At 51.7% G+C, this 14,058-nt stretch overlaps 1 long non-coding RNA gene across 1 annotated transcript in view; it reads right to left on the bottom strand.

The window, feature by feature from the left end:
- Positions 1–12,845, bottom strand: part of LOC102242344 — a 14,060-nt gene extending 1,215 nt beyond the window's left edge. The window contains exons 1-2 of the long non-coding RNA XR_314608.2: positions 12,615–12,845; positions 2,931–3,122 (exon numbers count right to left, since the gene is read on the bottom strand). This is a non-coding gene — a long non-coding RNA (uncharacterized LOC102242344). The remainder of the gene's footprint in view (positions 1–2,930; positions 3,123–12,614) is intronic.
- Between the last annotated feature and the right edge of the window lie 1,213 nt (positions 12,846–14,058).

Here is a 14,058-nt window from a genome sequence, read left to right as displayed (position 1 = left end):
AGAGATAGAAACATCAATGAGGAGAGAGACACATCAGTTGGTTGCCTCCTGCACACACCCCGACCAGCGATGGGGATCAAGCCTGCAACCGAGTTATATGCCCTTGATCAGAATCAAACCTGGGACCCTTCAGTCTGCAGGCTGACGCTCTATCCACTGAGCCAAACCGGCTAGGGCCCCATGGCGTTGTTTTAACATCTTCCCCTGCCCTCCTGTGTTCTCTGCATATTGGTGGTTACATCTAAAAGGTCTAGTCAGATCGGTTTGACTTTTTGTACAAGACTACTTTTGTGGTATTGTGTGCTCCCATGAGGAGAATCATAATACCTGCATGTTTCTCATTTTGTGATGTTTTCAGCCATTGGTGACCATGGCCTTGATAAAGGGTTGTAAATGATGACACCATTTTAGCTTTATTAGCTGAAATACCTATGAAGAGGAACATTCCCTTCATTGGCTAACTCAGTGGTCGGCAAACTCATTAGTCAACAGAGCCAAATATCAACAGTACTTCTTCAAAATAGACTCGCCCAGACCGAAAACTGTGACTTCTGCACATGGGCCACGAAGTTTCAATCGCACTGTACGCACGCCCGCACGTGGTATTTTGTGGAAGAGCCACACTCAAGGGGCCAAAGAGCCTCATGTGGCTCGTGAGCCGCAGTTTGCCGACCACGGGGCTAACTGATTACATGAAGTACACTTCATATAAGAAAGACATGCTAGGTGCATAATTCTTTACCTTTAGCAATTTAAAAATAATTGGGTCCCTAGTATGTCCAAAGGATATTGATCAATGAGGTTTATTAATATTATCGTTATGAACACACATGGATTTACACCTTTTTAAAAAAAATTGACTTCAGCTCTAACTGGTTTGGTTCAGTGGATAGAGCGTCGGCCTGCGGACTGAAGGGTCCCAGGTTCAATTCTGGTCAAGGGCTTGTACCTTGGTTGCAGGCACATCCCTGGTAGGGAGTGTGCAGGAGACAGCTGAATCAATGTTTCTCTCTCATTGATGTTTCTAACTCTCTATCCCTCTCCCTCTCCCTTCCTCTCTGTAAAAAATCAATAAAATATATTTTAAAAATTGATTTCAGAGAGGGAGAGAGAGGGAAAGAGAGATAGAAACATCAATGAGGAGAGAGAATCATTGATCGGCTGCATCCTGCATGTCCCCTATTGGGGATTGAGCCCGCAACTCGGGCATGTGCCCTTGACCAGAATTGAACCCAGACTCTTCAGTCCACAGGCCGACACTCTATCCACTGAGTCAAACCAGCCAGGGCTATTTATTCTTTTTCAATCCACTATAGTTATTATCCTAATTGATGCTCCCATTTTCCCATCTTTGGCCAGTGGGTCCTATTCACGTTGGCACATGAATCCTTTTAACAAAATGACTAGTTTGCTTGCTTTCTGGTCTGACAAGATGTTCTAGGCTCATTACAGTTTTTAAAACAGGTTCACTGAGATATAATAGACATACAGTTGACTGCATGTATTCAAAGAGAGCAATTTTTAAAATATATTTTTTATTGATTTATTACAGAGAGGAAGGGAGATGGATAGAGAGTTAGAAACATTGATGAGAGAGAAACATCGATCAGCTGCCTCCTGCACACCCCCTACTGGGGATATGCCCACAACTAAAGTACATGCCCCTGACCAGAATCGAACCTGGGACCCTTCAGTCCGCAGGCCGCTGCTCCATCCACTGAGCCAAACCGGCTAGGGCCAAAGAGAGCAATTTTTGAGAGCAATTTTTAAAAAAATATATTTTATTGATTTTCCACAGAGAGGAAGGGAGAGGGATAGAGAGTTAGAAACATCGATCAGCTGCCTCCTGCACACCCCCTACTGGGGATATGCCCACAACTAAAGTACATGCCCCTGACCAGAATCGAACCCGGGACCCTTCAGTCTGCAGGCCGGTGCTCCATCCACTGAGCCAAACCAGCCAGGGCTCAGAGAGAGCAATTTTATGTTTTGACGTGTGGTGCACGTCCCTGCGAGATAGTGAGCATACATCCATGCTCCCAAAGAGTCCTCGTGCCCCTTTGCAATCCCTCCCTCTTGCCCTCTCTTCTCCCTCCCCCTTCCCCAGGCAATCTCTGATCTGCTCTCAGTCATGATGGGTTAGTTTGCATTTTGTAGAATTTTATATAAATGGAATCATGCATGATGTCCTTTATACCTGGCTTCTTTCCCTCAGCATAACTATCAATAATTAAAAAAAAAAAAGTTAAGGTGGTCCACAGTGAGCAGAACCTGGTACCAAAATTTAATTTCCTGAAAAGTGTCCCCACAGTGCCCTTCAGGGCCCCCTTTGTTCTGGGTCATTTCTGCTGTCTCCCTGCTTGAAGACGGCCTTATTTCCCCAGCCTTTGTGCTCCATCTCTATTTCCCATTAGTTTTGTGGGCTGACCACTAACCTCTCTCTTCAGCTATAGAAATCGTTGGGTCTGTTTTGTTCTCCTGGCCCAGAACAAGCCCACAGAAGAGCCAGCAGGGCTCCTGGCTGCAGGCTGATTGTGGAGTGAGTTGGACTCAGAGGACCACAGGCCATCAGAGCTGGGAAGACTCGTGGCCAGGGGCCAGGGCCCAGAGCGACTAGGCGATGCGTCCAAGGTCCCCAAGGTCAGATGGCAAATTGGTGGCCGAGCTGAGAGGAGAGTGATGGCAGGTGCCAGTTCTCCTGGGCTTACCCCTGGTTCTAATTTTTGCATATCTGAAATCTGGTCATTTCATTTTAAGTTAAATATTCTAAGCAAATCATATCATGTGAAAAGAGAAACAGGAAAATAACGGTTCCTGTCAGGTTAGGGAAGTGAATCCTCCTGTGACCTCATCAACATTTACCCTAAACAGGCCTATTAAAAGCTCCTTTGGACTTCCCCCACCTCCTCGCTCCTCGGGGGAGTAAATACCTCGTGGCCTTGACAAACAGAGTTGGCCTTCATCAGCTGCCCAAGGGGATGATCTTTTCCAGCAGAGGCAGGAGACTCTCTTGCTGCCTGAGTGGGTGGTCAGCCATGCCACCTGGCAGAGGCCCGAGAGCCAGGAGGTGACTTGCTGTGGCTCTTTGGCGAGACACTGTTTCTCGGCTGCAGCCTCTCCATCTGTAAAGATAAAGGGTTGAACTATAGGGTGTCCATGACTTGCTGCCTCTGTACCTCCACAGGTATGTTTTTAGTAAGCACCGCAAGGGTTCTCACATGCAGATTAGGCCCCACTGGCGTGGCTCAGTGGTTGAGCGTCAACCTATGAACCAGGAGGTCACGGTTTGATTCCTGGTCAAGGCACATGCCCAGGTTGCAGGCTCCATCCCCAGTAGGGGGCGTGCAGGAGGCAGCTGATCGATGATTCTCTCCCATCATTGATGTTTCTCTCTCTCTCTCCCCCTCCCTTCCTCTCTGAAATCAATGAAAGTATCTATACTAATAAAAGGGTAATATGCTAATTAGACCGGATAGACTGGAAGTCTTCTGGACTTCCAGGCGCCCTTCTGGACAAACCCACGGTGGTGGGGCCAAGGCAGAGTGGTTAGGGACAATCAGGCAGGTAGGCAGGGGAGTGGTTAGGAGCCAGCGGTCCTGGATTCTGAGAGGGATTGGAGAGGGTGCAGGCTGGGCTGAGGGACCCCCCCCCATGCACGAATTTTGTGCACAGGGCCTCTAGTATTTAATAAAAATAAAAATGCAGATTAGCCCTCATCTTGACCAACCAGGTCTGGTGTGTGGCCTGGGAATAAGAATGTTGGTTGGTGGCCCCTGTTTGGAAAGACACTGAGTTGGGAACCCCGTCTCAGCTGGTCATCCAAGGCTGCCCTTGTGTCTTTCTCCTTTCTTGTGACTCAGGTGAGAGGAAGGACCTCTGTTTCCCATCATGTTTTTTTTGTTTGTTTGTTTGTTTGTTTTATACAGAGAGGAAGGGAGAGAGATAGAGAGTTAGAAACATCGATGAGAGAGAAACATCGATCAGCTGCCTCCTGTACATCTCCCACTGGGGATGTGCCCGCAACCAAGGTACATGCCCTTGACCGGAATCGAACCTGGGACCTTTCAGTCCGCAGGCCGACGCTCTATCCACTGAGCCAAACCGGTTTCGGCTCCCATCATGTTTTGAGGGTCTGTACGCCCAGACACTGTTTTAGATGCTAGGGATACAGCAATGAACAAATGAGAAATTCTCTCCTGTCGGAGCTGACTTTCTTCACTTAGTAACAGGTATCAAAGCTTCCTCCGTATCTTTCCGTGGCTCAGTAGTTCATTTCTCTTTAGTGCTGAGTCATAGCCCACTGTCTGGGTGTGTCCCACAGTTTGTTTACCCAGTCACCTACGGAAGGACGTCTTGGGTGCTTCCACTTTTTAGCAATGGTGAATAAAGCTGCTCTAAATACGCATGTGGAGGTTTTTGTGTGGACATAGTTTCCATCACTCTTATTTACTATTTTATTTTTAAACTCTAGGGCTTTAAGTTAGAGAAAATCATGAAAAACCAACAATTGTTGGAGGATTCTGGAGAAGTCCTGATGGCCTTCAGGCACCAAAGATAGAGGCTCCTCGGATCCAGTTCCTTTTGTGGTCCTTTCAGAATAACTCAGCAAATGACTCAAACATCAGTAAACTCACCAAGAAAAGAAAGAGAGAGAGAGGATTTACTGTCCAGTAACTTTCAAAAGCTGATTTCTTATGCATTTCCACTTTCTTCTGTCGCTCTCCTCAGCAGAGCCAAACGCCAGGAGGCTCTAGAGTGTCGATGTCAGGCCACTGGGAAAGGTTTCCAAGTTCACAGGAGGGGTCTCCAGGCCGCCGCCTTCTGGTTTTCAGCATTTGGTTCTCTGACCAGATCATCCACCTCACCCATCACCCCTTTCTGAGCTTTCCTGAGAAGGCGTTTCCTGCTGTGTCTCAGCGAAGCCAGTCTTCACTCGCCCCCAAATGCAGAGGGAGAGAGTGGGTGCAGCCGTATCATGAAGGAAGCGTTGGCGTGCCCCTGTCAACCACAGTCCACGTCTTCCCCCACGACTTCTGGTCCCACCAGAATCAAGGATGACTACTTCTGGGAAACTCCAATCTGGTTGTTAAGTTGAACAATAAAAAAGATGAATAACCCAATAAACAAACTAGGTGAGATATTTGAACCAACATTTCACAAGGAAAGATACAGATGGACAATAAGCAACGGAACACCATTAATCAAAAGAAAATGCAAATTAAAACCCTGATGAGACACCACCATGCACCCACCAGACGGCTAAAGTTCAAAAGACTGACACCACCAAACGGCGACAAAGCTGTGGAGCAACCGGAACTCACACAGGGCCGGGGGGAGTGTAAAATGGTACAAACGCGTGGGAAAAGGTCAGGCAGCTTCTTACGAAGTTAAATATCTACACACCCATGCATCCAAGAGAACTGAAAACAGGTTTACAAAAAGGTATGAATAAGAATGTTCATTGCAGCCCACGCTGGAAAGAGCTTAGCGGTTCACCAGCAGAGTACCGTGCGATGTCATTTATCCACAGGATGGTCCACAGCTCCTTGATGGAAAGTCAAGAACCACTGGTACATGCCACAACATGAATGTCTCAAAAACGATTATGTCTTTTGCCCTGTTACATCCTGCTCCATTCATCCAACCCTCCAAGAGCAGGATTGGGTCACCCGGTGCTTGGAGTTGAAGAGGATAAAGTGGTGATAGAAACCACCATGGAAACCCGCACGGTATTGATCTTATGAGACAAAGTCCCCGGGCTTCTGCCCCCCAGGCCCTCCAGCCTCAGCATCAGCATCAGCCTCAGCATCAGCCATTCCCCTACAACTCCCTGGCCGTGGTCCTGTGGTCATGATTGTTCCTTCGAGAATTCAGCATGCGGGAACCCGTGCACTCTGTGTATGTGTGTATATATAATTTACTGTTTCAAGCAACCATTTTTAAGCATACAATTCAGTGGCATCAATTGCATTTACAGTGTTGTGCAACCATCACTGCTGTTTCTAAAACTGTTTCATTACACCAAACAGAAACTCTACCCATTAAGCAATAATGCCCCGTTCCCTTCTCTTCCTGGCCCCTGGTAACCGCAAATCTACTTTCTGTCTCGATGGATTTGTCTGTTGTAGCTCTTTCACATAAGTGGGACCGTGTAATCGCTGTCCTTTTGTGGCTGGTTTATTTCACTGAGGATAAGGTTCTCAAGGTGCATCCACATGGTAGCATGTACTAGAACCTCATTCCTTTTTTATGGCTGAATGATATTCCGCTTGCATCTATAGACTGCATTTTGTCTATGCATTCATGTCTTTTAAAAAAATATATTTTATTGATTTTTTACAGACAGGAATGGAGAAGGATAGAGAGTTAGAAACATCTATGAGAGAGAAACACCGATCAGCTGCCTCCTGCACACTCCCTACTGGGTATGTGCCCGCAACCAAGGTACATGCCCTTGACCAGAAACAAACCTGGGACCTTGAGTCTGCAGGTCGACACTCTATCCACTGAGCCAAACCGGTTAGGGCTATGCATTCATGTCTTGATAGACACTTGGTTGCTTTCCACCGCATAGCTATTGTGAATAATGCTGCAACAGACAGTGGCATTCAAGGACCTGTTGGAATTCTTACTTTCAGATTTTTGGGGTATATGCCCAGGAGTGGAATCATTGGATTATATCGTAATTCTCTGTTTAGCTTTTTTTTTTTTTTAATATATTTTATTGATTTTTTACAGAGAGGGAGGGAGAGGGATAGAGAGTTAGAAACATCGATGAGAGAGAAACATCAATCAGCTGCCTCCTGCACACCCCCCACTGAGGATGTGCCCGTAACCAAGGTACATGCCCTTGACCGGAATCGAACCCGGAACCCTTCAGTCCGCAGGCCGACGCTCTATCCACTGAGCCAAACCGGTTAGGGCTGTTTAGCTTTTTGAGGAATCATCAAACTGGTCTCCACAGCAACTTTAAATTTGCAGCAACAATGGATGAGGGTTCTAATGCCTCGAATCCCCTCGATACCTGTTATTTTCTTTCTTTTTTTAAAATGCATGTGCTTTTGCATATATAATGTTCCCTTCCCCCCAGCATCTCTGTGAAGCCATTCCTGACCCCATCCAAATGTGGTTCTCCTCTCCCGCCCTCTCCACAGCCACACATCTTGAGCTCCCAGGTAAATTTCTGATGATCTCTGTCTCCAGTACCTGGCACAGGCCCATGTTCAAAATGCTCAGTAACCTGTGGTGTGCAGGGGGCGGAAAGAATCGGTACCCCGCTCTGGCTCAGAGTGAGCTGATGTCCCTCTCCCACACCCGCCTCCACCCCCTGCAGGGATGTACAGGCAGGGAGCATGGGCGGGGAGGAGAGTTCTAGGCACAGGGGAGTTGAAGAGAGAAAGCCGTGGGGGCATCTCTGGATGTCTTCACTCACCTTTTGGAGAGGCACCTGCTTCGGAGGCCCCTTGAATTCTGGAGAAAAAGAGACGTCAGGGAATGTGGGGAGGGGCCGCTTGGTAGACAGGCATGAACAGTGGGGTGTCAGGATCAGACTCGGCTGCAGGAAAGTGACAGAGCCCCACAAGAACAGTGGCTGGGATCCATCAAAGCCCAGAGGAAGCCGAGCGGGCTGGTTTGGCAGCTGTCTCCACTAACTTCTCAGGGCCCGGCTCCCTGCAGTTCACCAGGCCACCATCCCAGGGCGTGGTCCTCACTGTCCGACCCAAACCCACAGCTGGAATTCCAGCAACAGGGTGGAGGAAGGATTGAAGGAGAAAGGAGTTTGGGGGAGGGACTTGGAGCTGCCCCATGAGACTGGCATGGATCCTCTTGGCCAGAACCTGGTCACATGGCCACACCTAAATGCTAGAGTGGCTGAGACACCTAAATGCTAGAGTGGCTGAGACAAGTGGTCCGGGTAGCCACGTAGAGGCTAAAAGTTGAGCATCCCACTACTACAGAGCAAGAGAAGAGGAAGAAGAGGAGAGGAGAAGATGGCAGCCAGCCTGTCTGCTATGGAAGGACCAACGAAGAGAAACATGAATTGAGTAAGTACCATACTTCTTGCATTGTGCTTGATATTTTTAAAAATATATATTTTGTTGATTTCAGAGAGGGAGAGAGAGATAGAAACATCAATGCTGAAAGAGAATCATTGATCGGCTGCCTCCTGCACGCCCCCCACTGAGGATCAAGCCCGAAATCCGGGCATGTGCCCTTGACTGGAATTGAACTCAGGACCCTTCAGTCCGAAGGCCAACACTCTTCACTGAGCCAAACCAGCTAGGGCTGTGCTTGATATTTTAATGTATTAGTCAGTTCTCCTCCAAACCCTCAGAGGCAGATGGACCTTGTATCACATCATAATGATGAGGAAACGGGTTATACAACGAGTGGGGTCCAGAGCTAGGAATCTGATCTTTGTCGTGGTCCCTCCCCTACCCCAATTTATATGTTGAAGGAAAACTTTGAAGCATTCCCAAAGGAACTGAAACAGAAAAGACAGCTGTGTTCTTTCTTGGATAGGAAGACTCAACATCGTAAAGATGTCGGCTCTTCTGAGAGTGGCTCATACATTGATCAGCTGTTTGGGGTTTTGAGTCTGGGGACTGGTCAGGAAAGGTTTCTCGGAGGATGTGGGCTTGTAGAATCAGTCTCATGTCAGGGTGTGGATCAGCAGACAAGCAGAGAGGAAGCGAGACCTTGGCCTCAGATCAGAATGGCAAACGCCAGAGACACCAGGAGTTCGAGACTTGGCCCAGGCTCGGAGCGCCTGGCCTGCCAAGGTCAGAATCGGGCCCAGTCCCACGGCACTTCACAGTACACAATCACGTCTGCTCCCCAGCCAACTCGGGGACATTGGCTTGTTTTTTCAACAGCTGAACAAAGCGAGCAGAGGTGAAGGGCCCTGCCCAAGGTCACACAGCCTGGAAGAAAGCCCTGGGTCCCATGACTCCAATCTCGAGCTCTTTCTCCTATGTCACCACTCCTGAGGGTCAGGAGTCTGCCCTTTGCCCTCTAGACAATCTGGCGCTCGGCAAGGTTTCTCAGCAGAAGAGGGAAGGCGTGACAGGGCAGTTTGGGGACAATCAGGGTTGGCAGGAGGCAGCAACAGGGTGGAGGACGAGGGGTCTGGACGAGGATGGCCAGAGAGGCAAGTCCCTGCAGCAGCGTCCTGGACACACCTGCCCCGGCACCGGCTGGCCCTGGTTTGCCTCGCCGGCCTCTCCCGAGTCTCCTCTGCTGCTCCCTCTTCTTCCCTCACCCCATCCTCAGGGCCTCGGGCTGGACCCCACATCCCCCCCCTCCCCTCATGGAGAGTGGAGTGTGAGGTCTCGCCTGGGGCCGTAGCTTATGGGCCACATATTGCACGATTCCATTGATATGAAATGTTCAGATCAGGCAAATCCATAGAGACAGGAAGTAGACTGGTGGTTTCGGGGGGGTTGGGGGAAGTGGGAAGTGACCGATCATGGATGCGTGTGTTTTTGTTTTAGGAGATCACGAAAATGTTCCAAAATTGCGCAGCTGGTGTGGCTCAGTGGTTGAGCGTCAATCCATGACCCAGGGGGTCACGTTTCCATTCCAGTCAGGGCACGTGCCTGGGTTTTGGGCTTGATCCCCAGTAGGGGGCGTGCAGGAGGCAGCCGATCAATTATTCTTTCTCATCATTGATGTTTCTTTCTCTCTCTCCCTCTTCCTTCTTCTCTCTGAAATAAATGTTCCAAAATTGATTGCATAACCGTGACTAATGCTAAACACCATTGAATGGTATACTTTAAGTGGGTGACTTGGTGACAAGTGAATTGTATCTCAATAAAGCCATCCTTAAAATGACCCCAAACCCCAAGCCCCCAGGGCTTCCCACTTCCAGCTCCTTCCTGAGGCGTACAGGGCGCCGCTTCGTCAGCCTCTGCCCCTGCCTGAGCCAGCTCCTCCTTGGACCCCGATCTCTCTCTCTCCCCCTCTCTACATGCAGGTCTTTCTGGAACTTGCAGTGCCTCCTGCCCTGCATGCGTCCCTCCCTCTCCACTGAGCGACCATCCTGTTCAGTGTCTAGCTCTCTGTTTTATGCATAACTGTCTGGTCTTCCCCAACCTCGAGACAGGTGGGAGCCGCTGCTGAATGTCCCCCCAACTCCTACACTCCTCTTCATCGTGCCAGTCCTCCCACCGAGGCATTATCTGGCTGCCTTCCCCAGCAGACGGCCAGGCTGGGCTGCCGGCACCATGGGCCTCATTTGTAGCAGCGTCTGGGACAGACTTTTCTTTCCTCGGGTGATGGATAAGCACCCGGATGTCCCAGGCACTCTTCCAGCTGCGAGGGATGCAACCCTGAGCGAGTTCCTGCCCCCAGGAGCTTACAGTCTGGTGGGGAAGGTGGGCAGAATGTGTGCCCCCAGTGAGGCAGTGGCTGGGCTGCCGGCACCATGGGCCTCATTTGTAGCAGCGTCTGGGACAGACTTTTCTTTCCTCGGGTGATGGATAAGCACCCGGATGTCCCAGGCACTCTTCCAGCTGCGAGGGATGCAACCCTGAGCGAGTTCCTGCCCCCAGGAGCTTACAGTCTGGTGGGGAAGGTGGGCAGAATGTGCGCCCCCAGTGAGGTGGCGAGGAGGGCTGTGCAGAAAGGCAGAGCTGGAGGCCAGGCGATGACTGATCACATGTAGGCAGGGCTTCTCTGAGTGGGGACTCGTATCTGAGCAGAGGCCTGAACCAAGCACGTGACCTTCTCAACAAGCACCTGCCCAGTGACTGAACAAGGACACGGGGGCAAAATAATAAGGGCAGCGGGGCCGGGCTCCAGGAGCCGCCACCTCGGCTACCAGACCGTTGGCCTCGTGCCTCTTCCGCGAATTTTCGATCACGATGAGCAATTCCATTTCCTTCCCCCAAACTAACGTTTTCAGCTGGGCCTCTCAGGGCCTCTCTTGCTGCCTGGTTTCCGGTGTGGCCCTGGGACGTCAGGGCGGGTGGTGCTGTGACTAAGAGCTCACCCCGCGATGAGCTGGCGGCTCCCCTGTTCTCCTGCATCCAGCCAGCAGCAGGAGAAAGCGGAGGCCCAGCCAGGCCCAGAAGTGGCGCGTATGACGCCAATTCCACAGGAGGTTGGCACAGCTCCTCGCTCCCCTGAGCGAGCACCTCGCACTTCCCCCAGGCTCCCCCGGTCTCTCCTGTGCACCCCTAAGTCAGCTTTCATCCTGCTGCTCACCGCCCGGGCCTGTGGAACCCTCTGCGTCGGCAGGGGGCGTGGGCACTGCTCGGCCTGGGCTCCAAGCCCCACCAACCCACCTGGACTCTTCCTCATTGCAGGGACACCGTGCTCCTCCCCACCACACCCCTCTGCCAACACTGTGCCGCCTGCCGCGTGGGCTGGGTCTCCGTGTTCTATTCAAACCGATCTCCCCCGAGACCTGGTCCGAGTCCCATCTGCTTCACACTCCCCCCGCCGACTGCCAACCACACTGCTTGTCTGGAATTCGCTCCCATCAGCTCGAACACCAACACACCCGTCACCACCGGAGAACGCGTGCAGAAGCCTGGCGTGGGCTAACCACACTGCTTGTCTGGAATTCGCTCCCATCAGCTCGCACACCAACACACCCGTCACCACCGGAGAACGCACGGTACCGCGGTTCCGCGTACAGAAGCCTGGCGTGGGCTCAACAGAAAAGGGGGCGCCGTACCCTTTGACTCCCCGGCACAGGAAGGGGTTAGGGGAGGAGTAAGGGAAGGGGTCAGCCCTTCACCCTTTGGCTTCAGACCTGAGGGCACTTGGCCTGGCTCGGGCACTCATGCCACATGGGGTCCGGGAGGGAGGCAGGCCCTGTGGGAGGCTATTCAGACCCAGAGGCCACCTGGGGTGACTACCTTCTAAACCCGACTTCTGACCAGGGCACGGAGCCAGGCACCCCTTGCCTCGCTTTGCTTTGCTTTGCCGAGCTCCACAGACCCTCCACCAGCAAAAAGCCTGTGCCTGGCTTGACCGCGTGGGCTGGGCCCAAGCCCACACCTCCGAGGTCGCCTGTATTAACCACTAAGGTTCCTTGGAGACCCGAGGCCAGTGTTGCTTGCTGGCTGGGCCAGAACCAAGTCTTGAAAGACGGTCCTAGGAGTCTCTCTCTGGCCTGGATGCTGTGTGCCTTTTAAGCCAACGCCGTCAGCTTTGGAAGAGGTGCTTGGAGTGCTCTGAGTAGCAAGTGGGGTCACCACCACCATTTACTGTTCACGAGTCAGTGCTGCTGGTACAGATGGCACTTACTTCCTGACGGCGGGGAGGCACCTATGACGGCGTGGTCCTTTAGGGTTTTGACGCGGGCCATTGGGTGGAAAGCACGTCACTCATCTGCCTCGGGGCTCTGGCTGGAGCGAGGAGCCTGTCACCCCTGGGGCCGCATTTAAGCCCCCCAACTGAGGCCGACTCTGAGCGTGTCCAACCTCTCTTGTTCGTCAGTGTGAAAGGGCTCAGGTGTGGGGAATCTGCACCGCACGTAACCACAGCATCTAGGAGTTGGAAGTATTTCCATCCAAGGTGCCCAAATACAATTCCACTTTCATTTTTCCTGGCTACCCGGGCACTTTGGGGAAGTAAAACGTTCTGACTGGAAGACCACCTACCGTAAGCAGGTCAACGGGGCAAGTGCAGGAGAGGCGCCGTGAGACTGCCTTGGGGCACCTGGTCGGAGCCAGGGCCACCATCACGCTGGAAGACGAGCCTCTGTCACGGACTCCTAGGCCGCTAAGTCTGAGGGGCGCCAGGCGGGCGACCAAGCTCCAGCTGCGGCAGGGCCACTCTGCAGAGAGAGCAAGGGCAGGCCTTGTAGCTACTCACCCACCTGTAGCTTTTAGTCATCAGAGGCAGCCGAGTCTTCCCAAATGCTCCCACCCAGATGCCTCTCCAGGAATTACACACCCACGGTCGGAGGAGGATGCCATCACCAAGAAGCCTGTAACCAGACAGACTGCACAAAAGCAGCAATTTCCCCATTAAATTCTGAGGCCATCGGTCAAACAGCACAGAGCCTCAAGGAGACTGGCAGTGGCTGCCTAAAGTTTTCACTTCAATAGCCCCATTTTGGAAATTTCTGCTCAGCTTCGAAGCAGCGGGCCTAGGTGGACCGTGCGACCAGCGGCTCCCCGCAGGCCAGTGCTGGGTGAGTCCCCCTCACGCATGGTCACTGCGGAGAAGGAACTGAAAACGCCCGTCTGAGCTGGGCAGCCACAGCTGAGGTCGGGTGCTGGGCTCTATTTAGGAACTAGACCAAGAATACAAGTGGAAATTCCTTGGGTTTCGTTTCTTTTCCGTTCACTCTCTAAACAAATCTTATTTGTTGGTTTTCTGTAGCCAGTGCTGTGTGGGTGAACGGGCCGAGGCTCGCCCTAAAAACAGACAAGTATGTTTTAGCTACTTGGCACATCAAGAGGTGGGTGAACGGGCCGAGGCTCGCCCTAAAAACAGACATGTTTTAGCTGCTTTGGCACAGCCTGGCTGGTGTGGCTCAATGATTGAACCAGGAGGTCATGGTTTGATTCCCGGTCAGGGCCCATGCCTGGTTTGGGGGAGGCAGCCAATCAACGATTCTCTCATCATTGATGTTTCTATCTCTCTGTCCCTCCCCCTCCCTCTCTGAAAACAAACAAACATACAAACAACAAAAAAGGCTGCTTTCGGCACAGACCATTCTGTCCTGGCCGTCACTAAGTGGGGAGGGGGTAGGAAGGAGAGGAGGTGGGTGAGGGGACAAGAACCAGGTCAGCTGTGCTCTTCGTCCCCACAGTTCCCAAAGTGTGGTCTACGGTTTCCATCAGAAACGCCAAGAACACCTGTTGTGCCCTCCACCCCAATCCAGAGTGTGTGAGGGCGGGGCCTGGAAATCTGCATTGTGGACAAGCTCCCCCAGGGTTCCAAGAGCCGAGGTGGGCATCGCTCCTACGGAGGCCCAGGGACCCTGGTGCCCCCCACCCCAAGGGGCTGGGTGAGTCAGAAATAAGGACGTGAGTCCCGACTCCCTGACAGTTTTTAGGTTTTTATCTTAAGACGAAGGCAAAAAAAGATACAGAG

The sequence above is a fragment of the Myotis brandtii genome, unplaced genomic scaffold (genome assembly GCF_000412655.1).
Source record: "Myotis brandtii unplaced genomic scaffold, ASM41265v1 scaffold825, whole genome shotgun sequence".
NCBI classification, from domain to species: Eukaryota; Metazoa; Chordata; class Mammalia; order Chiroptera; family Vespertilionidae; genus Myotis; species Myotis brandtii.
The sequence above is the reverse complement of the archived record's forward strand: the minus strand, read 5'-3'. Positions and strand labels throughout refer to the sequence as shown.